Source organism: Phyllobates terribilis, unplaced genomic scaffold (assembly GCF_046119375.1).
Source record: "Phyllobates terribilis strain yellow unplaced genomic scaffold, ASM4611937v1 Scaffold_61__1_contigs__length_8056638, whole genome shotgun sequence".
In the NCBI taxonomy this organism is placed as follows: Eukaryota; Metazoa; Chordata; class Amphibia; order Anura; family Dendrobatidae; genus Phyllobates; species Phyllobates terribilis.
The window spans coordinates 1860929-1885536 of NW_027362821.1; the positions used below are offsets into that span (position 1 = coordinate 1860929).

General features: G+C 47.8%; 1 pseudogene; it reads left to right on the forward strand.

Moving 5' to 3' along the window:
* Positions 1-24608, forward strand: part of LOC141192427 (uncharacterized) — an 85850-nt pseudogene that overhangs the window by 51499 nt on the left and 9743 nt on the right.

Consider the following 24608-nt stretch of genomic DNA (forward strand, 5'->3'; position numbering starts at 1 on the left):
GAGAAGCCTTTTTCCTGTTCAGAATGTGGGAAATGTTTTAACCACAAATCAAATTGTGCTAAGCACCAGAGAACTCACACAGGGGAGAAGCCTTATTCATGTTCAGAATGTGGGAAGTGTTTTAACGATAAATCTTATTTTGCTAAGCACCAGAGAAGTCACACAGGTGAGAAGCCTTATTCATGTTCAGAATGTGGTAAGTGCTTTAACCAGAAAGGGCATCTTGATAGCCACTGGAGAACCCACACGGGGGAAAAGCCTTTTTCCTGTTCAGAATGTGGGAAATGTTTTAACCACAAATCAAATTTTGTTAAGCATCAGAGAACTCACACAGGGGAGAAGCCTTATTCATGTTCCGAATGTGGGAAGTGTTTTAACGATAAATCATATTTTGATAAGCACCAGAGAACTCACACAGGTGAGAAGCCTTATTCATGTTCAGAATGTGGGAAATGTTTTAACCAGAAAGGGCATCTTGATAGCCACTGGAGAACCCACACGGGGGAGAAGCCTTTTTCCTGTTCAGATTGTGGGAAATGTTTTAACCACAAATCACGTCTTGTTGCGCACCAGCGAACTCACACAGGGGAGAAGCCTTATTCATGTTCAGAATGTGGGAAGTGTTTTAACGATAAATCATATTTTGATAAGCACCAGAGAACTCACACAGGTGAGAAGCCTTATTCATGATCAGAATGTGGGAAGTGTTTTAACCAGAAAGGGCATATTGATAGCCACTGGAGAACCCACACAGGGGAGAAGCCTTTTTAATGTTTAGATTGTGGGAAATCACCTTCCGTGTCAGCACCGTTCTTGTGGTTTTGAGACTTGCATTCTCGGGCTTATGTGAGGTTGCTTCATCACACAAGTCCTGCCCCAAATCGGCTTCAATCGGCTTCAACGTCTCTGCCTTCGGACGTGTTGAACATCAAAAGGAAGCCAGGGCTGCAACTACGCTCCGACTTCCTCTTAATGTTTGATTTGTTTGAAGGTCGGGACAGTAACGCCAGCACTGATTGAGTGCAAGGCTCAAAATTACCTCACATGAGCCTTGGGAATGTAAATGCTGTCACCGCTGGATTGGAAAGTGTAAGTAAGTGTGTAATTGTTTTTATTTTAACAGGATCAAACATGAGGAATGAAAAGGGGTTGTCAATGTAGTGGACAACCCTTTAAACATCAAAAATCCCACATAGAGACTAGTCATTATCATACCTAGAGTGTGAAAATGATTTTCTGGAAAATCGTATCTTGTTGACCATCAAAAACAACTCAGACGGGGAGGGAAACTATATATGTTATTGTCAAACTGTACAAAAACAGTATAAATAAATGAGATATCACTTTAAACTGACTGTATTTTTTGGACTATAAGACACACTATTAGCAAGAAAAAAATCTTGCTAATAATTGAGAGCGTCTTGTAGACTGGAGACAGATTTCTGTGACAGAGGAGAACAATGAGACAGTGTCCTTCCTCATCACTGAAAGAACAGCTCCACACTTATCTGACTGATTGGTGCAGAGCAGGAGAGGAAGGTACTGGGACCTGCACTGAGTCTGCACATCCTGAGTGAGCAGCTGAAGAACCTTCGACCCGACTAGCTCAAGGACCTTTCAGATCATGTAATCAATCACATGACCTTAAAAGAATTACAAAATGGGGTCATGTGTGTATATATAGTGTATGTGTATGCAAATGTGTATATTTAGTAGAGCTGTATATATTTACTGTAAGTGTGCATACAGTGGCATGTAAAAGTTTGTGCACCCGTGGTCAAAATTACTGTTATTGAGAACAGTTAAGCAAGTTGAATATTAAATGATCTCTGAAATGCCTAAAGTTAAAGATGACACATTTCCTTTGTATATTAAACAAAAGAAAAAAATATATTGTAATTTTTTTACATTTTAAAAATTAGAAAAAGGAAAATGAGCCGATGCAAAAGTTTAGGCATTCTTTGAGATTTGTGTGCTTAGATAACTTTGACCAAGGTTTCAGACCTTAATTAGCCTGTTAGAGTTATGGATTTTTCATGGGTGTGTGGCCTATGGATATTGAAACCCTTTATCAGGGGGGTGCAATTATTAGGCAGCTTATTTTTCTCAGGCAAAATGGGCCAAAAAGAGTTTTAACTGACTATAAAAACTCAAAAATGGTTAAGTCTTACAGAGGGATGCAGCACTCCTTAAATTGCTCAAATATTGGATGTGATCACAGAACCTTCAAAAGTGTATAGGGTCACAAAAGAAAAAAAAAGAATAGCATTAACTGCAAAAGATTTCAGAAGACTCAAATGTGAAGCAACCAGGAATATATTATCCTCCAGTGCTATTGTATTCCAGAACAGCAGCCTCCCTGGAGGCCCAGAAGTACAAGATGTTCAGTGCTCAGAGACAAGGCTAAGGCTGAATACCGACCACCACTGAACAAGACACAAGAAAAGACTTGGCCAAGAAATATTAGAAGACAGATTTTTCAAAGGTTTTATGGACTGCTGAAAGTGACTCTTGACGGACCAGATGGATGGACCCGTGGCTGGATCAGTAATAGGCACAGACCTCAACTTCGACTGGTATGCTGGTATTATTACAGATGAACTAGTTGGACATTTTCAAGTTACAATTAGGTGTAAAATCAACTCCCAAACCCCCTGCCAGTTTTTAGAAGACACTTTAAGCAGAGGTACAGAAAAATCTTCATCTTTCAAAAAAAAAAAACAGTATTGTTCTGCAGGACAATTCTCAATCACAGCATCAAAGTCTTGACTGCTCGGTGTCGAAAAGGTCTTAAAGATTAAAAAATAATGACATATTGAAATGGCCTTTTCCTCATTGGACCTAAACCGTAGAGTGAACTTTCGAGCTTTTCTTAAACTCGATATTTATGGTGAAGGAAAACAGTCACCTCTGTGATCAGTGTCTGGGACTATGGTTGGTGCTGCCCACAAAGATGATCGTCAACAGATTAAGAAACTAATGGACTCCATGGATGGATGGCTTATCACTGGTATTGAAAAGAATGGTGGATATATTGGTCACTGTTATATTTTTATTAAATGTCAGAAATGTATTTTTGGACATTGAGTTGTTTGGTTCTTATCCTCACTATACCAGATGAAAATAAACAATAAAGATGGAAAATTTACATTTTTCACATAGTTGCATAATAATTCTGGACACAGAGATATTCTCCTAAGACAACACCTCACTTTTACTTTCTTAAATATTCAGGTTTATTACCCTTTGAATTGACCAACAGCACTGGAGATGTTAAATAATAAAGGTAATCATCAAAAATACAAATAATCGTGCACACAGTGTAGAGTAGGCGGTAGAGTTAGAAGACCTCTTCTTTCTAGAACTTATCATGGAGTGGTGAGATGTGTACAAATAAACCATTAAAATATTGTTACGGATCCGGGAGGTGGAACCTCTGTGCTGCGGTGCAAGGAGGGACCCAGAGGGGCGTAACTAGGTATCAACTCGGAGCGACCAAGGTCGTACGGCGGCTCAATCGACTCCGTGACCAGGGAGGGTCCGAGCAGAGGGACCAGGTGCTACTCTGTGGATGACCTTGTAAGGGAGCAGGTGACTCCCACGGTACAGATAGTTGGGACTGACCGGTATTGCAGATGGGCACAGCAGGCAGGCTGACGAGTGATCCGGATAGATGGACTGGCAGACACGGCAGGCGACAGGCAAGAGTCTCTAGGTAGGCTGACAGGTGGTCACGGCAAGTGGCGGGCAGGAGCCTCCAGGTAGGCACGGCAGGTAGCAAGCAGGAGCCTCCAGGTAGGCACGGCAGGTAGCAAGCAGGAGCCTTGGTAGGCACGGCAGGTAGCAAGCAGGAGCCTCCAGGTAGGCACGGCTGATAGCAGGCAGGTGCTTCCAGGTAAGCAGATGGGCAGAGCCCATAGACAGACTGGCGGGATGAACAGAAGACAGACTGTCGGGCTGGAGAGTAATCAGGCTGGCGGGCTGGACTGGAAGTCAGGCTGGCGGACAGGACTGGAAGTCAGGCTGGCGGACAGGACTGGAAGTCAGGCTGGCGGACAGAACTGGACGTCAGGCTGGTGGACAGGACTGGAAATCAGGCTGGCAGACAGGACTAGTAGTCAGGCTAGCAGCGGGACCTGAGGGCTGAAGCAGAGGTAAGTACACTGTGAAACAATTATTTCTCGGGCACCTCCATTTTGGAGGAGGTGCCTTATATATGGGAGGACCGGGGACTCCTTAGGACGGCACGCGCGGCCCCTTTAATAGAGAGGGAGCGAGTGCGAGCCCTAAGCACAGTGCCCGGGAAGCTGCGCGCCCCAGCAGCAGCAGGAAGAGGAGCGCCGGAGGACGCCAGACAGGGAGCGCGGAGGTGAGAGGGACGGCGTCTCTGCCTGGCAGGGGGCAGAGACTCCAATGCTACAGTACCCCCCCCCCCTCTACGCCCCCTCTTTTTTAGGCCAGAAAGAAATTTTTTAAGGAGAAGTGGGGCATGAATGTTCTCCCTGGGTTCCCAAGTTCTCTTCTCTGGGCCAAACCCCTTCCAATCCATCAGAAAAAACGTTTTTCCTCTTACCCTCTTGGTGGCCAGAATGTTCTCTACCTCAAAAACGTCCTCAGTGGAAACCGGAGCAGGGGGAGCACCTGGATTGTTGGAAGAAGAATTAAACACAACTGGTTTGAGGAGAGATACATGGAAGGAGTTGGGAATCCGCAAGGTGGCCGGGAGTTTTAACTTGTAGGCCACTGGGTTGATTTTTTTGAGGACTTCAAATGGACCAATGAACTGAGGACCCAACTTATAGGAGGGTATTTTGAGCCGGACATGTTTGGAAGAGAGCCAGACTTTATCTCCCGGACGGAATTGAGGCGGATCCAGACGTCTCTTGTCAGCATGTTTCTTCATGCGCTCAGAGGACTGAAGAAGTGCGGACCTAGTATTTTCCCAAATGGTGGAGAATTCGCTGACTAGAGACTCCGTGGCAGGGTTGTCCACCGAGGCGGAGATGGGAAACAGAATCCGGGGAAGTTGACCGTAGACCACAAAGAATGAGGATTTAAAAGTAGATTCTTTCTCATGGTTGTAGGAGAATTCGCCCCATGGTAGGAGCTCCACCCAATCAGTATGGTGAGCGTTAACAAAGTGCCAGAGGTAGCTGGTAAGGATTTGGTTGATACGCTCCACTTGGCCATTGGACTGTGGATGGTAAGCGGAGGAGAAATCCAGGGAGACATCCAGCAGCTTACACGTAGCTCTCCAGAAGCGTGAGGTGAACTGAACCCCTCGATCCGACACAATGTGGAGGGGTAGGCCATGGAGACGGAAGATATGAAGGATGAAGTCCTTAGCCAGCTCCGATGCAGACGGGAGACCAGGCAGAGGGATGAAGTGGGCCATTTTAGAAAAGCGGTTGGCAACCACCCAAATGACTGTACAACCGGCAGAAACAGGGAGATCTGTAATAAAGTCCATGGCAGTGTGCTGCCACGGCGCAGAAGGTACGGGAAGAGGCAGGAGGCGACCGGCTGGAAGATGTCTGGGAACTTTGTTGCGGGCACAGGACGAACAGGCCGAGACGAAGTCTACCACATCCTTGCACAGGGTAGGCCACCAGTAATGCCGGGTAATGAGCAGGAAGGTCTTCTTCTGACCGGCATGGCCTGCTAGCTTAGATGAATGACCCCAGTTAAGAACCTTCTCACGATCTGGAACCGCTACAAACGTCTTACCTGTGGAAGACGAGTCAGATCCAAGGGGGCCACATTCGTCACTTTGGAGGGGTCGATGATGTGCCTAGGCTCCTCCTCTTGATCGGAGGACAGGAAGGATCGGGATAAGGCGTCAGCTTTATAATTCTTGTCCGCCGGGTGGTAATGTAGGATAAAGTCGAAGCGGGAGAAGAACAAAGACCACCGGGCCTGACGCAGATTGAGTCTTTGGGCATTCTGGAGATATGCTAGATTTTTGTGATCTGCATAGATGATCACTGGGTATAGAGCCCCTTCAAGCAAATAACGCCACTCCTCCAGCGCCAATTTAATGACTAACAGTTCTCGGTCTCCTATGGAGTAGTTGCGCTCAGACGAGGAGAAGAGTTTGGAGAAGAAGCCACAGGTTACCATTCTCCCTGATAAAGATTTTTGGGTGAGCACCGCTCCGGCTCCGGAGGAGAAAGCATCAATCTCCATGAAGAACTGTTTGTTGCAGTCCGGACGGTACAGCACTGGGGCAGAGGAGAAGGCTTGCTTTAAGGAAAGGAAGGCCTCCTCAGCTTCGGGCGGCCATTCCTTGGGATTTGCTCCCTTACGGGTGAGCGCAGAGATGGGGGCAGTCTGGGAAGAGAAGTGTGGGATGAAGTGACGATAGTAGTTGGCAAAGCCCAGGAATCGCTGAATCGCCTTCAACCCCTTCGGACGGGGCCACTTTAGGACAGCAGAAAGCTTCTCAGAATCCATTCGTAGACCTGTCTGGGAGATAACATAGCCCAGGAATGGAAGAGAGGTCTGCTCGTAGAGGCACTTCTCAAATTTTGCATAGAGGTGATTCTGCCTGAGCCTAAGCAGGACCTGACGAACATCCCTCCGGTGTGTGGGAAGATCCGGAGAGAAGACCGAGATGTCGTCCAGGTACACCACCACGCAAGAATATAGGAGGTCACGGAAGATGTCGTTGACTAATTCTTGGAAAACGGCGGGAGTATTGCAGAGGCCGAAGGGCACCACACGGTATTCATAGTGACCGTCCCGGGTATTGAATGCCGTCTTCCACTCGTCTCCTTGACGGATCCGGACCAGGTTATACGCCCCACATAGATCCAGCTTGGTAAAGATCCTAGTGCCCTTAAGGCGGTCAAACAACTCGGAGATGAGCGGCAGGGGGTATTTATTTTTGACTGTGATTTGGTTGAGTCCTCTATAGTCAATACAGGGGCGTAGTGAACCATCCTTCTTTTTAACGAAGAAAAATCCGGCTCCAGCCAGGGAGGTGGATTTCCGGATGAATCCCCTGGCCAGATTCTCCTCGATGTAATCCGACATGGCCCGGGTTTCTGCCGACGACAGCGGGTAGATACGTCCACGGGGTGGAGTGGCACCGGGTACCAGGTCGATCGGGCAATCATATGGCCTATGAGGTGGCAGTGTCTCTGCTTCCTTTTTGTCGAAGCCAACTGCATAGGACCAGTAAGGTGCCGGTAAACCTTGTAGATTAGCCGGGGTGGGTGGAGGACGAACTGGGCGAACCGGGACCAGGCAGGTCTTATGACAATCCTGCCCCCAACGGTGTACTTCACCGGATTGCCAATTCAGCACGGGTTCATGTCTCTGAAGCCAGGGTAGACATAGCAATAGGGAGTGAGAGAGTCCGGAAAGCACATAGAAGGAGATCCTCTGAGTGCAGCATTTCCACCTGCAGAGTTATAGGTTCTGTGATGAGCAGGATGGTCACCGGAAGGAGTCTTCCATCCACGGAGGCGACTGCCAATGGTTCAGCCAGAGGTTTGGTGGGAATGTGATATTTCTCTACCAGGGACTGGGAAATGAGGTTCCCAGCAGCTCCGGAATCCAGGTGTGCAACTTCAAAGTAGCGGTTCTCTCCCCAGGAGATAGAGACAGACAAAGTCAGGGAAGGAGAGGGTTTACTTTTGCCTAGGACGACCTCTCCGAGCGGTCCTAGACACTGGAGTTTCCCGGCTTTACCAGGCAGGAACGAATGAAGTGCTCCTTACTGCCACAGTAGAAACAGCTCCCCTCGGCTCGGCATGACTCTTGGCGAGATTTGACCATCTTGGTCTGGTCGATCTGCATAGGTTCGGGCGAGGGTGCCCGGGGAGTTGCTGATTGAGAAGCAGGTCTCTGGAAAATAGGAGCAAGATGAGGAAATCTTCTCTCCAAGGTGACCTCCTTGGTACGTTCTTGGAAACTGAGGTCAATCCAGGTAGCTAGTGACACCAGGTCATCCAGGGAGGTAGGAATATCCTGGGCGGCTAACTCGTCCTTAATCCGACCAGAAAGGCCCTCCCAGAAGATAGACACCAGGGCTTCATTGCCCCAGGTAAGCTCAGAAGCAAGGGTGCGGAAGCGTATGGCATACTGGCCCACGGTGAGACATCCTTGGCGGAGACGGAGCAAAGAGGAGGCAGTAGAAATCCTTCGTCCTGGTTCATCGAAGACCCTCCAGAAGGCAGAGAGGAAAGCTGGAAGATCAGACACCATGGAATCTTCTCTCTCCCATAGGGGGTTAAGCCATGCCAGTTCTTCCCCGGTGAGGTGAGACATGATGAACGCCACCTTGGCCCGGTCGGAGGAGAACTGATGTGCCAAAAGTTCAAAGTGCAGCGTGCACTGGTTCAGAAAGCCCCGACATGAGACGGGGTCACCTCCAAAACGAGGAGGCGCAGAGAGCCGGGGACCTGGGTTGGATGCTGTGGTGTTGGTGGGCAGCGGCGCTGCGGGAACGGGAGTCGCACGACTCGAGGCGTACACAGGTGGGACAGACAGCGTGTCCAGGCGGGAGTTGACATTCCGCAGGAAGTTCAGGATGGTTTCCTGTTGGGATCTCTGACGAGAAACCTCCTGGTACAGGTCAGTAAGCAAGGGGGTTTGGGGGCCACTGGGTTCCATAGCCCGAGCAAACTGTTACAGATCCGGTAGGTGGAACCTCTGTGCTGCGGTGCAAGGAGGGACCCAGAGGGGCATAACTAGGTATCAACTCGGAGCGACCAAGGTCGTACGGCGGCTCAATCGACTCCGTGACCAGGGAGGGTCCGAGCAGAGGGACCAGGTGCTACTCTGTGGATGACCTTGTAAGGGAGCAGGTGACTCCCACGGTACAGATAGTTGGGACTGACCGGTATTGCAGATGGGCACAGCAGGCAGGCTGACGAGTGATCCAGATAGATGGACTAGCAGACACGGCAGGCGACAGGCAGGAGTCTCTAGGTAGGCTGACAGGTGGTCACGGCAAGTGACGGGCAGGAGCCTCCAGGTAGGCACGGCAGGTAGCAAGCAGGAGTCTCCAGGTAGGCACGGCAGGTAGCAAGCAGGATCCTTGGTAGGTACGGCAGGTAGCAAGCCGGAGCCTCCAGGTAGGCATGGCAGGTAGCAGGCAGGTGCTTCCAGGTAAGCAGACGGGCAGAGCCCATAGACAGACTGGCGGGCTGAACGGAAGACAGACTGTCGGGCTGGAGAGTAATCAGGCTGGCGGGCTGGACTGGAAGTCAGGCTGGCGGACAGGACTGGAAGTCAGGCTGGCGGACAGGACTGGAAGTTAGGCTGGCGGACAGGACTGGAAATCAGGCTGGCGGACAGGACTGGTAGTCAGGCTAGCAGCGGGACCTGAGGGCTGAAGCAGAGTTAAGTACACCGTGCAACAACTATTGCTCGGGCACCTCCAGTTTGGAGGAGGTGCCTTATATATGGGAGGACCTCCAGCTATTGGCCGGGGACTCCTTAGGACGGTGTGCGCGGCCCCTTTAAGAGAGAGGGAGCGAGCGCGCACCGTAAGCACAGTGCCCGGGAAGCTGCGCGCGCCGGCAGCAGCAGGAAGAGGAGCGCCGGAGGACGCCGGGCGGGGAGCGCGGAGGTGAGAGGGACAGCGTCTCTGCCTGGCAGGGGGCAGAGACGCCGATGCTACACATTTTATTGGCTGTACAAAGACTGTTGCGTTCTTTATATTGTTAAATTACCTGAATTATTTTATATCTTTCGTAATCCCAACTGATAGCACATAGGTATCTCTGTATGACCTGAAGATGTATGAAGAGCTCTACCATATTATTGCTTTATACCAGCATCACAATGCTATTAATTTTTTTTTATTACACAGAATTTTATAGATTTTACACCAACTCATCTTCAATCCACTCAGATTCCCACAATATGAGATACTAATAATTTATCTATATCACTTTCCTAGAGAAGAATGGATAGAGACAAAACGAAGATGGCAGAGAGGATATTACACCTCACCCTAGAGATCCTCTTCTGGCTTACTGGAGAGGTGAGAGATTCTGATGACGTCACATTACGTCATTCTTATCTATGGGAATAACAGATGTACAGAACTGGAGAGGTGAGGACTCTGGAAATGTCTGGAGTGAGATTTATTAATGTGTCTCTCCATAATCAGGATTATACAGTAGTGAAGAAGACCTCTGGTGAGCGCTGTCAGGACCCTATGTCTGAGAGATGGGGAAGACCCCTGAGCTCAATCACAGGGCCTCCACCTCATTCCCTGATACATGAGGACATCAATGACCAGAAGATCCTAGAACTCACCTACAAGATGATTGAGCTGCTGACTGGAGAGGTGACACTGCTGGGAATGATGGGACATTATACAGTAATGCTATGAAGGGATCAGGGGATGACGGTATCATTGTATGTATCAGGTTCCTATAAGTTGTCAGGACTTCACTGTCTATTTCGCCATGGAGGAGTGGGAGTATTTAGAAGGACACAAAGATTTGTACAAGAACGTCATGATGGAGGTTCCCCAGCCCCTCACATCACCAGGTAATAGACCGGACTAAATACACAAGGCCTATAATTATCTGTATGGAAAGAATTAATTCAGTCCATGTATGTGTTTCCACCAGATCTATCCAGTAAGAGGACAACACAAGAGAGATGTCCCTCTCATCTTCTTCCACAGGACTGTAAACAAGAAGATCCCAATATTCCTCATAATCATCAGGTAGATGGAGAGAAGGTGTCATGTGATCTCCTCTATAATATGTAGATGGCTGTGAAGGTCTTGTGTTCAGTCTTGTTTTATCCACCAATATTATATGTTTTATACTTGGGTAATGAGGACAGTGGAAATGGCAGGATTAGAGCTGATCATAGATGTGACTTCTCTATATGTCTTTTACAACATTTGTTTCAGGGTGAAAATCTGACCCATATTAATACTACAGAGACATATGTGAGGGGTGATGAGTGGTGTAAAGAGGAGATTCCTACATATGACTACCCAGGTGAGTAGTTACCACTCAATGTAGAGAAGTCACAGATTCTTCTCAGTCACCGGCTGTGGCTGCTTTATCGATGGTGTAGTTCGGCCATGTCATAATTGTGTGATCACCATTTTACCTCTAGACCACAACATTTTCCTCCATCCAAAAATGTTCACATTACTTTGTGTAATTGTGAAAGACCTTTTCTAGAGAACTTACAACCTGGAGGATCTACCTACCCCCTGGGATTAGGAGACGCTGACCGTTACCTGCTCAGATCTGTAAACTATAAAGCCAAATGAAAATCACTTGATCAATGTTTTCAATCCTAAGGAATTCAGATTACTGCACAATCTCTCCTGAAACGAGGGGCACTAATACTTTCTCTACTTTTATGGTCAGAACTAATAGTAGCTCCAATGGTCCACCATAAATGAGTACTCTCCCGGAGTAAACTCCAGTTTAGTGTTGAAGCTCTCACTTATTTATATGTTGTTGTTGCGGATATAACATATCTTTTATTCTGTCTTTTTTTACAGGTTCATACTGTATGGTAGTTTGATTGTGGTGGGATCGGCTTGACTCACTTATGTGACTCTGTAACTCTCTAGTCTTTAAAAGAAGGTCTCCATTACATCTTCCCAATGCCCGAGGTCTAAATTTAAGACACATCAGCTCTGAACTATTATAAAAAGTTCTCCTTCAATGTCTAATATTTCTTCTTGAAACTCATCTGACAGAAAATATTGGCCCTTACGATAGTTTAGATTGCCAAGAGCCAACGAGCCCCATACTCTAATTACCCTAGAAAGGTTTCACCACTGGTTACTCATTTTTTACTGATGAAGAATGTTGAGTTTGATCATTTCAGTAGATGTGTTATTGTCTATAGTCAGTTTTTGGATACAGTAGTTAATGCCCAAAATACTCTGATTTAACCTCTTCCCGCAGCCGGTTTTGTGTTCCTATCCAGGGCCCATTTTCAGATCTGACATGTGTCACTTTATGTCGTGATTATTGTTGAGTGAGCACTAAAATGCTCGAAGCTCGGACCGAGCTCACCGTGATTCTCGGGTGCTCGACCCGAGCAACGAGCCTAATGTTAGTCTATGGGAGACCCGAGCATTTTTGCGGTGGCACCCCCGGCAGTCTGTAGAAAGCCTAAAAAGTGCCCAAAACGATAGTGACAGTGCTCAAAAGTCATGGGGACAGCATGGGGATCACCCCAGGAAGCATTTCTGACCCTCAGGTCACTGCTGTCAACAACGTGGTCAGAGGTATTAAGTCACTTTTACGGGCTCACAATAAAACGTTCAAAAACGAAACTGAAACGGTTTTCCTGTGAAATATGTTAAGGAACTTCCTTTAAAGGGTAAAGAGACTTGTGTATAAGGTAAAATAAATAACCAAAAGCAAAAATACTCCTCCACACCTTGGGCTATGTTCACAAGTAGCATTTTTTATGCGTTTTTGAACTTTTGTATTGCTTTCAACCGTGACAAATGCATTCACTGGGAAATGTCATTTTAACATTTTACAATCTTATCTGGCTATGTGCTGTGTGACACATGCATACAGTGCTGAAAAGACATGGGAACAGCATGGGGAAGACCCCTGGAAGCATCTCTGACACCCAGGTCACTGCCTAAAAATGTGCCCATCAGAAGTGATCAGAAGATGCAGACTTGCAACTATCCCCATGCAAGTCCTTCTCCCAGGGCAGTGTTCAATTGTACCTCCCCCATTCCTTGCAATGCAAGCGCAAGTATGCAGCCTGCCACCCACCCCCAGGCTGCAATACCATACTGCTAGCTTGCTTGCACTTGAAATTGGGCCTTTTAGGCATGTGGAGGAAGATGCCGGCCACCATGTCATGGCTGCGTCGGCGGCCTGGTATCCATACTCAGTCCCCAGCCGCCCGGCGGTCGGGTGTCCACGCTCGGTCCCCAAACGCCCCGCGGCCGGGTGTTCATACTCCGTCCCCAGCCGCACCGCGGCCGGGTGTCCATAAACGGTCCTCAGCTGCCCCTATTTCTCCTGGGACCTTCCCCCACACTTTTCTTAGCCTGGCCTGCTTTAGGACAGCATTGGACGAGCCCACCAGAGAACTAGACTCCTCCGGTGGGCCCTGGCTTCTCCATCAGGGGAGTTGAGAGTGCCAAGGTGAGGAGCATGATGATGATGATGATAGAAGGAAGCATCTGCTTTGTTTTCTTGGAATGCAAGCGTAAGTGTGCAAGCTGCCACCCACCCACCCCCAGGCTGCAATACCATACTGGCATGTGGAGGCAGATGCCGGCCACCATGTCATGGCTGCGTAGGGGGCCTGGTATCCATACTCAGACTCCAGCCACCCGGCGGCCGGGTGTCCACGCTCGGTCCCCAGCCACCAGGGGGCGGCCGTGTGTCCATACTCGGTCTCCAGCCACCCCTATTTGTCCCGGTGCGCCTTATACACAAGCGTGCATACCAAAACATTACCTGTGCCCTCCCCAGTGCATTTAGTGAGAAGGACAGCCTAACCACAAACACGTGGACAAGTGAAAATGGCCAGGGATGGTCCATCTTACTGATGCCTTCACACTGGGTTAATATTGTGGAAGCCGGGACACAGTTGCACACTGGGATGCAACACGTCCTCCAGTCATAGAGGATTGCGAGTCCTCGGTCACTTAGGCTTCAACACAAGGTTCAGAAGGTAGACAGCAGCAGTGCTCGGCCTCCTACACAACGAGTAAATTATTCATGATCATGAGGCCATCCATCTCCTTAGCTTTCTGTTCCTTGGAATTCAAAGCACATGTATGTAGTAGTGGCTAGGCCTGAGGTGGTCAGCGTTTTGGCGCATATCCTACCTCCTCCGAGGATTGCTGGATGTTTTCCTGCTACTATCTTAGTTCTCTTACTCCCGTTAAAACAAAGCTTCAGGTGATGAATGATGGATGACATAGTAACATAGTTTGTAAAGCCGAATAAAGACTTGCGTCCATCAAGTTCGACATGTTAGTTCAGTAATTGCTAAAGTTGATCCAGAGGAGGGCAAAAACCCCAAATGATTTAGCCAATCTTCACCTGAGGAAAAATTCCCTCCCGACTCTGAAACCAGCAGTCAGAATAAATCCCTGTATCAACCTACTATTTTATTTTATTTTTAAGTATATGCTGAAATCTGCCTGGTATCTAGAAATGCATCCAGTCCCCGCTTGAACTGGTGGTGAATCCGACATTACCGTCTCCTCACTCAGTGAATTCCATATTCTCACTGCTCTTACCATAAAGAACCCCTTCCTATGCTGGTGCTGAAACCTTTTCTCTTCCAGTCTTAGTGAGGGCCCTCTTGTTACCGTAATATCCCTCCTTTTGAACAAATCCCGGGCAAGATCTCTATACTGTCCCCTAACATATTTGTACACATTTATTATGTCCCCCCTCAACCTTCTCTTTTCCAGGCTGAATAGTCCTAGTTTTGCCAACCTCTCTGGGTATTGCAGTCCCTCCATTCCCTTTATTAATTTTGTTGCCCTCCTTTGTACCTTTTCAAGCTCATTTATATCCTTTCTATATATTGGGGCCCATAACTGAGCACAGTATTCCAAGTGTGGTCTGACCAGTGCTTTGTACAGTGGAAGAACAATGTTCTCATCCTTTGCAGCTATACCTCTTCTGATACATCCCATTACCCTGTTTGCCCTTACAGCAGCGGCCTGACTTTGGGCACTCCAATTTAGTTTGCTATCAATCAAGATGCCCAAGTCCTTCTCCATCTCTGAATTCCCCAATGATTTCCCATTCAGTGAGTACTGGTGACTTCCATTTTTCCTTCCCATATGTATGACCTTACATTTCTCCTCGTTAAACCTCATTTGCCATTTAATGCTCCACCTACCCAGCTTATCCAAATCCCTCTGTAGGTCTGCACTGTCCTCTTTTGTATTAATTGTTTTACATAACTTTGTGTCATCTGCAAATATTGATATTTTACTATTTATCCCGTTGACTATGTCGTTAATAAAGATATTAAATAACATTGGGCCTAGTACAGACCCCTGTGGTACCCCACTAGTGACGCTTACCCAATCTGAGTATATTCCATTTATAACCACCCTCTGCCTTCTATCCTTTAGCCAGTTAGCTACCCACTTGCAGACATTTTCCCCCAGCCCCATCATTCTCATTTTGTATACCAACCTATTATGTGGCACGCTATCGAACGCTTTTGAGAAGTCGAGATACACGACATCCACTGGTTCCCCCTGATCTACTCGAGAGCTAACCTCCTCGTAGAAGTCAATCAGGTTTGTTTGGCAGGAGCGATTCCTCATGAATCCATGTTGGTTCGGGATTAAAAGATTATTAGCATCAAGATGCTCCGTAATTGCTTCTTTAATTAAGCTTTCAAAAATTTTGCCCACAACGGACGTCAGACTCACCGGCCGATAGTTTCCGGCGTCACTTTTCGCTCCCTTTTTGAATATTGGCACTACATTCGCCTGTCGCCAATCAAGTGGTACAGACCCAGTCTCAACAGAGTCCTTAAATATAAGATATAACGGTCTGTCTATCACATTACTTAGTTCCCTTAGTACCCGTGGGTGTATGCCATCAGGTCCTGGTGATTTGTTTATTTTAATGTTACTGAGGCGTTTCTGTACCCCAACTTGGGTTAGATTTGTCATACTTAGTGGAGGATTAAGTTTGTCACTTCTCATTTCTCCTGTTAGTTCGATTTCCTTTGTGAAAGTTGTCGAAAAAAAATTATTTAATAGATTAGCTTTATCCTCATCTTTCTCTATGATTTTGCCTTCCTCACTTTTTATCGGTCCAATATTATCCGATTTAATCCTTTTACTATTTATATACGTAAAGAACAGTTTGGGATTTGATCTACTTTCCCTAGCAATACGTTTCTCTGTTTCCTCCTTCGCTATTTTTATTTGTTTTTTACAGGTTCTCGTTTTTTCCTTGTAACACATTAGTGCCTCCTTACTGTTTTCCTGTTTTAATCTCTTGAATGCCTCTTTTTTGCTATTTAACGCCCCTTTTACGTTCTTGTTCAACCATATTGGTTTCCTCTTATTTCTGGCCCTTTTATTCCCATACGGTATATACCTCTCGCACTGAGTATTCAGAATTCTTTTGAAGGTTTCCCATTTACTATTCGTATTCCTTTGATTAAGAACTTTGTCCCAGTCAATAAGTTGAAGGCTTTCTTTCAGCTGATCAAACTTCGCCCTCCTAAAGTTAATAACCCTACTGAAGGGCATTTTGAAGTCGATAATATTATGGTCGCTATTACCTAGGTGCCCCCCTATCTGTACCTCAGTTATTCTATCAGGCCTATTAGTCAATATTAAGTCCAACACGGCCTTCCCTCTCGTTGGTTCCTGCACTAGTTGGGAGAGATAATTATCCTTAATATTTGTCAAGAACCTTTTTCCTTTCTGAGATCTACAGGTTTCTGTTTCCCAGTCAATATCCGGGTAGTTGAAATCCCCCATTACAATCACTTCATTATGTTTTGCTACTTTGTCTATTTGTCCTAATAGCAGATTCTCATTCTCCTCTGTTATATTTGGTGGCTTATAGCAGACCCCCAGTAATATTTTATTAATATTTTTAGTTCCTTCTATCTCTACTCACATGGACTCGACCCCCTCTTCTCCCTCTCCTATATCTTCCCTTAGTCTGGATTTTAGACATGACTTTACATATAAGCAGACTCCTCCGCCTTTCCCCTGTTTCCGGTCCCTTCTAAATAAACTATAATCTAATAAATTTACCGCCCAGTCGTAGCTATCGTCTAGCCAAGTCTCTGTTATACCTACGATGTCATACCTCTCCTCCGATATAAGCGCCTGCAGCTCATCCGCCTTATTGGTCAGGCTTCTTGCGTTGGTCAGCATTCAAGATAAAACTTTGGGGTTATTTAGCATCCTATTCTTCTCTAACGATCTAACTGTACTATCCCCACCCCCCTCTCCACCCTCATTATATTCACTTCTCCCCTTCCCCCTTGCTTGCCTCACATCCCACATCCCACCTATTTCCTTGGTCCCCCCCCCCCGTCTCTAGTTTAAAAACTCCTCCAACCTATTAGCCATCTTCTTCCCCAGCACCGCTGCACCCTCCCCATTGAGGTGCAGCCCGTCCCTACGGTAGAGCCTGTAGCCGACCGCGAAGTCGGCCCAGTTCTCCATGAACCCAAACCCTTCTGCCTTGCACCAACTCTTTAGCCACTTATTCACCTCCCTAACTTCCCGTTCGCGCTCCTGTGTGGCTCGCGGGGTTGGTAGTATTTCTGAGAAAACTACCTTGGAGGTCCTTGCCCTAAGCTTCCTACCTAGGTCCCTGAAATCATTTTTAAGGACCCTCCATCTACCACTCACTTTGTCATTGGTGCCGATGTGGACCATGACCGCTGGGTCTTCGCCAGCCCCACCCAGTAACCTGTCAACCCGATCCGCGATGTGCCGGACTCGAGCGCCAGGGAGGCAGCACACCATTCGGCGATCCCGGTCTTTGTGACAGATTGCCCTGTCTGTCCCCCTAATAATAGAGTCACCCACTACCAGAACCTGTCTTGCCTGCCCTACACTTCCCCCTCCCCCTCATTACTGGAGCATACACTCCCCCGGCGGTCAGAGGATCTGTCGTGCTCCAATAATGCCGGTTCTGAACCAGCCTTCCTATACTTCTTCCCTCTATCCCTCCTAACTGTTATCCAGCTCCCTGCCTGTTCAGCCTGTTGAGGTGGTGGCAAAGGAGAAAGAGCAGGAGGAACAGGGACCATTCACATCAATATCAGGCCAGTCAACCACACATGTCTTGTAGGATATGTTTCTGTACCAAAAGGAGCTGTTCGGCTACACAGTTATAGGGCATACAGTGAGTGCAATGCCTACCAAAAATTTCGAGGCACTCCAATGCCCCATGGAAGTGACATGGAGGTCAGAGGGCCTTAACTAAACCTTTTTTCCATTTATAGCAACTGTATCTCCTGTACACTGTTGGCCTAAGCAGTGAATGGAAGGCTTTCCAAAAATTATGAGAAACTGCAATGCCCCTTGAAACAGACGTGGATTACAGCATGCTAAAAACCTTCTACCCATTATTGGGGAGTGGGTCTCCCTTAGTTTTCGCCCATGCATTGAAAAGCAAAAGCTGACTAAAATTAGGAGGAAATGCAATGCCCGTTGGAAGAGTCGTGGAGGTTAGAGGTAATTAAAAACAACATTTCAATGCCCCTTGGAAGAGCTGTGGAGTTCAACGTGGTTTAACAAGACGGTTTTAATGCTCCTTGGAAGAGTGGTGGAGGTCGCAGCTGATTAAAAAGACAATATCAATGCCCCTTGGAAGAGCTGTGTAGTTCAGAGTGGTTTAACAAGACGGTTTTAATGCCCCTTGGAAGAGACGTGGAGGTCACAGTGGTTTAACAAGACGGTTTTAATGCCCCTTGGAAGAGACGTGGAGGTCACAGTAGCTTAACAAGACGGTTTTAATGCCCCTTGGAAGATTGGTGGAGGTCGCAGTGGTTTAACAAGACTGATTTAATGCCCCTTGGAAGAGACGTGGAGGTCACAGTGGTTTAACAAAACGGATTTAATGCCCCTTGGAAGAGACGTGGAGGTCACAGTAGCTTAACAAGACGGTTTTAATGCCCCTTGGAAGAGTGGTGGAGGTCACGGTGGTTTAACAAGACAGTTTTAATGCCCCTTGGAAGAGACGTGGAGGTCACAGTGGTTTAACAAGATGGTTTTAATGCCCCTTGGAAGAGACGTGGTTACAGTGGTTTACCAAGACGGTTTTAATGCCCCTTGGAAGAGACGTGGAGGTCACAGTGGTTTAACAAGACGGTTTTAATGCCCCTTGGAAGTGTGGTGGAGGTGGCAGTGGAATAAAAAACAATATCAATGCGCCGTGGGGAAGAGACGTGGAGGTCACAGTAGCTTAACAAGACGGTTTTAATGCCCCTTGGAAGAGTGGTGGAGGTCGCAGTGGAATGAAAAGACAATATCAATGCCCCTTGGAAGAGCTGTGGAGTTCAGAGTGATTTAACAAGACAGTTTTAATGCCCCTTGGAAGATTGGTGGAGGTCGCAGTAGTCTAACAAGACGGTTTTAATGCCCCTTGGAAGATTGGTGGAGGTCGCAGTAGTCTAACAAGACGGTTTTAATGCCCCTTGGAAGAGACGTAGAGGTCACAGTGGTTTAACAAGACGGTTTTAATGCCCCTTGGAAGAGACGTGAAGGTCACAGTAGCTTAACAAGACGGTTTTAATGCCCCTTGGAAGATTGGTGGAGGTCGCAGTGGTTTAACAAGACAGTTTTAATGCCCCTTGGAAGAGACGTGGAGGTCACAGTGGTTTAACAAGACGGTTTTAATGCCCCTTGGAAGAGACGTGGAGGTCACAGTAGCTTAACAAGACGGTTTTAATGCCCCTTGGAAGAGTGGTGGAGGTCGCGGTGGTTTAACAAGACGGTTTTAATGCCCCTTGGAAGAGACGTGGAGGTCACAGTGGTTTAACAAGATAGTTTTAATGCCCCTTGGAAGAGACGTGGAGGTCACAGTGGTTTAACAAGATGGTTTTAATGCCCCTTGGAAGAGACGTGGAGGTCACAGTGGTTTAACAAGACGGTTTTAATGCCCCTTGGAAGATTGGTGGAGGTCGCAGTGGTTTAACAAGACAGTTTTAATGCCCCTTGGAAGAGACGTGGAGGTCACAGTGGTTTAACAAGACGGTTTTAATGCCCCTTGGAAGAGACGTGGAGGTCACAGTAGCTTAACAAGACGGTTTTAATGCCCCTTGGAAGAGACGTGGAGGTCACAGTGGTTTAACAAGATAGTTTTAATGCCCCTTGGAAGAGACGTGGAGGTCACAGTGGTTTAACAAGATGGTTTTAATGCCCATTGGAAGAGACGTGGAGGTCACAGTGGTTTAACAAGACGGTTTTAATGCCCCTTGGAAGAGATGTGGAGGTCACAGTAGCTTAACAAGACGGTTTTAATGCCCCCTGGAAGAGTGGTGGAGGTCGCAGTGGAATAAAAAAACAATATCAATGCGCCGTGGAAGAGACATGGAGGTCACAGTAGCTTAACAAGATGGTTTTAATGCCCCTTACAAAAGCCATGCAGTACAGCATCTTAAAAACATTATTCCCATTATTGGGGAGTGGGTCTCCCATAGTCTTTGCCTATGCCTTCCAAGCAAAAGCTGCCAAAAATAAGGACGGAGGAACTTGCAATGCTGGCAAACAAGAGCCATGCAGTACAGCATCTTAAAAACATTATTCCCATTATTGGGGAGTGGGTCTCGCATAGTCTTTGCCTATGCCTTCCAAGCAAAAGCTGCCAAAAATTAGGACAGAGGAACTTGCAATGCTGGCAAACAAGAGCCATGCAGTACAGCATCTTAAAAACATTATTCCCATTATTGGGGAGTGGGTCTCCGATAGTCTTTGCCTATGCCTTCGGATCAAAAGCTGCCAAAAATTAGGACGGAGGAATTTGCAATGCTGGCAAACAAGAGCCATGCAGTACAGCATCTTAAAAACAGTATTCCCATTATTGGGGAGTTGGTCTTCCATAGTATTTGCCTATGCCTTCCAAGCAAAAGCTGCCAAAAATTAGGACAGAGGAACTTGCAATGCCCCTTACAAGAGCCATGCAGTACAGCATCTTACAAACATTATTCCCATTATTGGGGAGTGGGTCTCCCATAGTCTTTGCTTATGCCTTCCAAGCAAAAGCTGCCAAAAATTAGGACGGAGGAACTTGCAATGCCCCTTACAAGAGCCATGCAGTACAGCATATTACAAACATTATTCCCATTATGGGGGAGTGGGTCTCCCATAGTCTTTGCTTATGCCTTCCAAGCAAAAGCTGCCAAAAATTAGGATGGAGGAACTTGCAATGCCCCTTACAAGAGCCATGCAGTACAGCATATTACAAACATTATCCCCATTATTGGGGAGTGGGTCTCCCATAGTCTTTGCTTATGCCTTCCAAGCAAAAGCTGCCAAAAATAAGGACGTAAGAACTTGCAATGCTGGCAACACGGACCACGGTCACCCTGGTGGTATAGTGGTGGTGGAGGCTGAGGATAAGGAGAAGAGCATAAAACAGCCGAAATGAGGAAGCGTATACCCATGTGTGGATGTGAAGCGGTGCATGTGAATACACCTCCCGAAATAACACAGTGGATTTGACTTTATGTTACTCTGCTGTCATTTGGTGGTGATGAGAAGTCTGGCCCAATCCAGCCCTTGTTCATTTTGATAAGGGTCAGCTTGTCAGCATTTTCAGTTGACAGGTGAGTGCGCTTATCAGTTATAATTCCACCAGCGACACTAGAAACACGCTCCGATAACACGCTAGCAGCAGGGCAGGCCAGGACCTCCAAGGCGTACAGAGCGAGTTCATTCCAAGTGTCCAGCTTGGATACCCAATAATTAAAAGGCACAGAGAATTCACAGAGGACGCTGGTACGGTCGGCAAGTTACTCCCTCACCATCTTTTGAAACTTTCCACTCCTTGTGAGAGTACCCCGCGCCTTAGGGCCTGTCCGAAGGGAGGGTCTGAGAAAACTCTCCCAGAATGTTGACAGTGTTCCCCTGCCTCTGCTGGATTGGAGTTGCGTCTCTCTCGCCTGTACACCTTGGTTGGGCAACGAACTGTGACCTCTGCCGCTAGCGTGTTCAGATGGGAATTTTTTTAACAGTTCTGCAGCAAGGGCCTTCTGGTACTGCCCCATTTTTGTAGACCTCTCCACCTCAGGAATAAGAGAGTGAAAGTTCTCCTTGTAGCAGGGGTCTAAAAGTGTCACCAACCAGTAATGACTGTCACCCAACATTTTGACAACACGAGGGTCACGATTAAAGCAGCGTAAAATAAAGTCAGCCATGCGTGACAGACTGGTAACGGGCAAGATATCCGTGTCCTCACCAAGATGATGACTGACCATGCTGTCCTCCTCCTCCCCCCTGTCCTCAGGCCACCCACGCTGAACCGACGGTATGACAGTTGTACAGGTACTACCGTCTACAGAGCATGATACCAGCTCCTGTTCTTCCTCCTCCTCCTCTCCCTCATTGCCCCCCAATGCACGTTGGGATGAGATGAGGCTGGGCTGTGTGTAATCGATCGCTATGGCTTCTTGATCCATCTCATCATACTCTGGCTGCAATGCCTCCTCTTTAATTCTCTGCAGAGAGCGTTGCAAAAGACAGACAAGTAGAGTTCCAACGTGTGGGGACATCACACACCAGTCGGTGTGACGGAAGCTTCAAACGCTGCTGCAACACAGCAAGGGTGGCGGAAGCTGTAACTGACTTGCGAAAATGAGCTGACAGGGGGCGTACTTTGACAAGCAGATCTGGCAACTCGGGGTACGATTTAAGAAACCGCTGAACCATGAGGTTAAGCACATGAGCCAGGCATGGTACATGTGTGATCTTGCCTCGCCTCAGCGCCGCCACCAGGTTACGGCCATTGTCACACATGACCATGCCTGGATGTAAGTTCAGTGGTCTCAGCCACAGATCTGCCTGCTCTTTCACAGCTGTCCACAACTCACAAGCAGTGTGAGGTTTATCACCTAAGCTTATGAGTTTCAGCACAGCCTGTTGCCGCTTGGCTGAGGCAGTACTGCAGTGCTTCCAGCTTGTAACTGATGTGGTGATATCTGAGATGGAGGCTGAACATGAGGAGGAGGAGGATGATGCGCAGGATCTGTACACTGTGGGGGCAACTCTGACTGACATAGGGCCCGCAATCCTCGGTGTGGGGAGGATGTGTTCCGTCCCAAGGTCCGACTGGGTCCTGGCTTCCACTATGTTTACCCAGTGTGCTGTCAGGGAGATGTACCGTCCCTGGCCACAAGCACTTGTCCACGTGTCCGTTGTCAGGTGGACCCTCCCAGTAACTGCGTTGCTGAGGGCACGGCAGATGTTTTGGGACACGTGCTTGTGTAGTGCGGGGATGGCACACTGGGCAAAATAGTGTCGGCTGGGGACCGAGTACCGAGGGCCGGCCACTGCCATAAGGTTGCGGAAGGATTCCATCTCCACCAGCCTAAAAGGCAGCATTTCCAACGCAAGCAGTCGTGAAATGTGCGAATTTAGGACTGTGGCCTGTGGGGCGTTGGCTGCGAATTTGCGCTTTTGTTTAAAGGTCTGGGATATGGACAATTGAACGCTGCAGTGGGACGTGGATGTTGATGCTGTTTCTTGAGAAACTGCCATAACAAGTGAAGACTGAGAGGAGGGGGCATCTTTGCATGCAGTATGGACAGGGGATTGCCTTGCACGCACAACAGGGGGTTCTCTTACACGCACAACAGCGGAAGAAGCAGTGGTGACACCCGCTGACACTGGTCGTGGACCCTGGGGTTCACCCCACAAAGTCGGGTGCTTTGCTGACATGTGCCTGATCATGCTGGTGGTGGTCAGGCTGGTAGTTTTGTCACCCCTGCTGATGCTGGCCTGGCAGGTGGTACAAATGGCCTTTTTGGGGTTATCAGCAGAGTCTTTAAAAAAATTCCAGACTCTGGAAGACTGACCGGTTGTACTGGCAACGTCCCTCGTGTTGGTGTTACGGGGAACGGTTGCCCGCCTTCTGTCTGCGGCCACCACACTGCTTCTTCCTGTTTGTTGGGGTACTCTGCCTCCCTCCCCCCTGTGTGCTGCTGGCCTCGCTCTGTGTGTCCTCCTGCCAGGTTGGGTCAGTTACTATATCATCCACCACCTCGTCTTCCCCTTCCGCACCCTGGTCCTCCTCCTGACTTTCTGGCAATTGTGTCTCATCATCGTCCACCTCTTGTGACACTTTCCCACCGTTGCCTTTGTGTGACCGTGGCTGCTCAAATATTTGGGCATCGCTACATGGGATCTCCTCTTCCACCACTTCAAGCGGAGTAGGCGAGGGGTCCAAATATGGAAATGGACCAGTGAACAGCTCTTCAGAGTGTCCAAGTGTGGGATCAGTTGCTGTCTGACGACACTCGGCATGGTGGGAGGAAGGAGCATCAGGGTGAGGAGGAGTATGCGGTCGAGACTCACGGCTACTAAGACTTGACCGTGTGGAAGACAGACCGGAGGTGGTGGTGCCCAGGTAACTGGAAGTATTATCTGCTATCCAATTAATAACCTGTTCACACTGATCAGTTCGCAATACTGGTGTTGTTGTGTGCTTCCCTAGTAATTTGGTCAAGAACTGGGAGTGAGACGATGTGGCTGTTGGTTGTGGCACATTTTCACCTTGGCCACGGCCCCGTCCTCTGCACGCGGCGGCATTACAGTGACTGGCTGGCAATCCCTGCATGTTCATTGGCTCTGTAAAGAGCGCCAAAGATGCAGGGCGGAGAACCGAGCTCCTACCCGAATAACCCGGAAATGCTCGGTGCTTGCCGACCTTCCCGAGTAGCGTGATGCTCGGGCGAGTACCGAGCAGTGTCGAGCATGCTCGCTCAACACTAGTTGTGATAAATTTGGAATACTTCCCCAAGGATAATAGGAAACAAATGGACCTTACAGATTATTTTCCAACTGCTCTAGAATGTGACAATACCCTATATACGGTTGTACACTACTGTCTGGGCACATGACAGGTTAAGAAGGGAAGGAGCGACATTTAGTTTTTGGAATGCAGAACTTTCTG